General features: G+C 45.3%; 1 protein-coding gene across 1 annotated transcript in view; it reads left to right on the top strand.

The window, feature by feature from the left end:
• Nucleotides 1–1,576: 1,576 nt before the first annotated feature.
• The window catches only part of sirt2 (sirtuin 2 (silent mating type information regulation 2, homolog) 2 (S. cerevisiae)), a 45,952-nt gene continuing 43,472 nt past the window's right edge, over nucleotides 1,577–4,056 (top strand). The window contains exon 1 of the mRNA XM_043680796.1: nucleotides 1,577–1,671. The gene's annotated coding sequence lies outside the window, so the exon portion shown is untranslated. The remainder of the gene's footprint in view (nucleotides 1,672–4,056) is intronic.

Genomic DNA, 4,056 nt, shown 5'->3' with positions numbered 1-4,056 from the left:
GAGACCTTGGAGTTGAGGTTCATAGCTTCTTGAAAGTGGAGTCGCAGGTAGATAGGATAGTGAAGAAGGCGTTTGGTATGCTTTCCTTAAATGGTCAGAGTATTGAGTACAGGAGTTGGGAGGTCATGTTGCGGCTGTACAGGACATTGGTTAGGCCACTGTTGGAATATTGTGTGCAATTCTGGTCTCCTTCCTATCGGAAAGATGCTGTGAAACTTGAAAGGGTTCAGAAAAGATTTACAAGGATGTTGCCAGGGTCAGAGGATTTGAGCTATAGGGAGAGGTTGAATAGCTATAAAAGTGGCTATAAAAGAGACCTAAGGGGCAACTTTTTCACACAGAGGGTGGTGCGTGTATGGAATGAGCTGCCAGAGGAAATGGTGGAGGCATCTAGATGGGTATATGAATAGGAAGGGTTTGGAGGGATATGGGCCGGATGCTGGTAGGTGGGACTAGATTGGGTTGGAATATCTGGTCGGCATGGATGGGTTGGACCGAAGGGTCTGTTTCCATGCTGTACATCTCTATGACTCTATGTATGGGTTAGGTTTGGATGGGATGCTGTTCCAAGGGGTTGGCGGAGACTCAATGGGCCAAATGGCCTGATTTCACACGATAGAGATTTTATAATTTTGTTTTCTAACTCCCCAGCTGTGATCATTCTCCCCAGGATTTGCTCAGCAAAAAGCTTCTGGAGATTAATCTCCAGTTCCTGGGGTTTGGGGAATGGTGGAGACCGAAGGGACTGGAAGTTTAAAAATTGGGGTATATTTTTCATTGAGAGGAGCAAGTTTTAAAAAGGACATTGGGGGCAACGTTCTTACAGAGAGAGTGGTTCTTGTGTAGAATAAACTTCCAGAGGAAGTGGTGGATGTGGGTACAATTACATTTAAAAGACATTTGGATAATGACATGGATAGGAAAGGTTTGGAGGGATATGGACCAGGAGCAGACAGGTGGGACAAGTTTAGTTTGGGATTATGGTCGGTATGGACTGGTTGGACCAAAGGGTCAGTTTCCATGCTGTATGACTCTGACTAAACCCTGAAGTGAGGCCGCTGATCTGTCATTGTTCCTTCGCTATGGTTTCACTCCGTGATTGTGACACCAGGGAGTTCTATCATCAACTGCTCCCTGTGTTTATTCGTGCTGGAACATTCTTTCACCAGCATATCTCATTTATATTTATCATCTTTGAGCTGTTTTGGGAGTTGCTGAATGATCGGTACAGAGTTATACTCACCTTCTATTCTGTTTTGAGCTGGATTGAGTGGATTGTTTTTACAATAACTCACACATCCAACCCTGTGGGTTTGTATAGATGAGATTTTCATTGTATTCCAATTGCTGTCCACACCCATGGAGAAGTAGCTTCATTTGAATTCTTTTTATTTCACCAAGAGTTTAATTTATTTATTTATGTCGGAACATTACCAAGTTATGTTTGAGGAGGCATTAATGGCTCTGCCTTCAGTTGCCCCAGCCTTCAGGCCTGGAATTCACTCCTGAAGTGATAATCTAAAACTATAGGCTGTCATATAGAACGGAAATCGTGAAGGATTCTTCATTTGGATGGCCTCCGTCGTAATCCCAGCGGGCTGGGCCACTTGATATATTCAAGGCCACGACAGACAGCTAGACTCTTGAGCTGTGGGGGAGTGGAGGGGTCAGGTAGGAAAACAGAGTTATACAGTCATAGAGTTATACAGCTCGGAAACAGACCCTTCGATCTAACTTGTCCACACTGACCAGACATTCTAAACTGATTTGGGCCCATTTGCCAGCGTTTGGCCCATATCCCTCTAAAACCCTTTCTATTCATATACCCATCTAGATACCTTTTAAATATTGTAATTGTACCAGCCTCCACCACTTCCTCGGGCAGCTCATTCCATACACGGACCACCCTCTGCGTGAAAAAGTTCCCCCTGGTCTCTTTTAAACCTTTCCCCTCTCAAATTAAACCTACGCCCTCCAGGTCAAAATCAGATTATCCATGATCCACAAATTGAAGCAGTGATTGCCTAATGGTATTATCACTGGACAGTGACCCTGGTAATGTTCTGATTGCCTGAATTCAATAAAAATCTGGAATGATGAGTCGAATGACCACCATGAATCAACTGTTGGGGGTGAAACCCTTCTGGGTCACTATAGATTCCCTACAATGTGGAAACAGGCCCTTCAGCCCAACAGGTCCACACCAACCCTCCGAAGAGTAATCCATCCAGACCCATTCCTCTACCCTATTGTCCTATATTTACCCTCAACTAATGCACCTAACCTACACATCCCTAAACACTGTGGGCAATTAAGTATGGCCAATTTACCTAACCTCCACATAGAGTCATAGAGATGTACAGCATGGAAACAGATCCTTCGGTCCAACCCGTCCATGTCGACCAGATATCCCAACCCAATCTAGTCCCACCTGCCAGCACCCGGCCCATATCCCTCCAAACCCTTCCTATCCATATACCCATCCAAATGCCTCTTAAATGTTGCAATTGTAACAGCCTCCACCACTTCCTCTGGCAGCTCATTCCATACACGTACCACTCTCTGTGTGAAAAAGTTGCTCCTTAGGTCTTGTTTATATCTTTCCCCTCTCACCCTAAACATATGCCCTCTAGTTCTAGACTCCCCGACCCCAGGGAAAAGACTTTGCCTATTTACCCTATCCATGCCCCTCATAATTTTGTAAACCTCTATAATGTCACCCCTCAGCCTCCAACGCTCCAGGGAAATCAGCCTCAGCCTGTTAAGCCTCTCCCTATAGCTCACACCCTCCAACCTTGGCCACATCCTTGTAAATCTTTTTGAACCCTTTCAAGTTTCACAACATCTTTCCGATAGGAAAGAGACCATCTTTGGAAACCAGAGCAGACATGAGGAGAACGTGCAAACTCCACACAGACAGGTGCCCGAGGCTGGAATCGAACCCAGGTCCCTGGCACTGTGAGACAGCAGTGCTAACCACTGAGTTGCCCATAATGTCCGATAGGGAAGGAAATCTGCCATCCTTACCTGGTCTGGCCTACATGTAACTGCAGACCCACTGCAAAGTGGTTAACGCTTAATTGCTCTTTGAAGTGGGCAATGAACACTGATCTAGCCAGTGATGCCCTCATCCTGTGAATGAAATTTTAAAAATCTCCTACAGTGGGCTCAATGGGCTGAATGGCCTAATCCTGTCTCATAATAACCTCTCCTCTGGTTTAAGACACTCCTTCAAACTGCTCGCAAACTTTTAGTCAAATTGTGCATAAAATAATCAACCCCACCTCTCGTGAGGGATCTCGGGAGTGTTTTACTACATTGAAGGTGCCATAAAAATGCAGGTGGTTGTTGCTGTGAGGCAGCAGGGAGGCAGAAGTGGTGACAGATAAGTCACATTGGAGACTTGCCAGACGATTAAAATTAACAGCTGACCTCCGATGCTGAAGGGGGGAACTTTACATTAAACTAGTGTTGAGTAATGGTGGCGAATAATAGTGAGGTTGAGCTGTTTACCATCTCACCCACTGATCACAGCCCCTGGAGGGAAGCCAGTTTTTGTCAATATTGGGAGTGTCAGTAATGCAATCTTTTCCCACTCAGCATTGTTTGTGTGATTGCCGACATAGATTTATAATCTCGCTGTGAGATTTACTTTCCTGCATTTTCTTTTCACTCTGTATTGAAGAGACTGAGGTCATTTGAGAGACTTGATCGAGATCCTAATATTCCAAAGAAGGTTTGAGGGGAGAGAGAGAGATTGTTTCCACACGTGCATAAAACATAAACCAGTCATGATAAATAATAACTCCCGTCGAGAATCCCATTCACGGAATGAGGGCTGGGCCAGTATTAATTACTCATCCCTAATTACCCAGAGGGCAGTTGAGAGTCAACCACATTGCTGTGGGTCTGCAGTCACATCTGGTTGAGAGTGTGGTGCTGGAAAAGCACAGCAGGTCAGGCAGCATCCGAGGGTCAGGAGAATCGATGTTTTGGGCAAAAGCCCTTCATCAGGAATGAGGCTTGTGAGCCGAAGGTTGAGAGATAAATGGGAGG

Source organism: Chiloscyllium plagiosum, chromosome 41 (assembly GCF_004010195.1).
Source record: "Chiloscyllium plagiosum isolate BGI_BamShark_2017 chromosome 41, ASM401019v2, whole genome shotgun sequence".
NCBI lineage: Eukaryota > Metazoa > Chordata > Chondrichthyes > Orectolobiformes > Hemiscylliidae > Chiloscyllium > Chiloscyllium plagiosum.
Note: the sequence above shows the minus strand (reverse complement) of the source record. Positions and strands in the feature narration are given on the sequence as shown.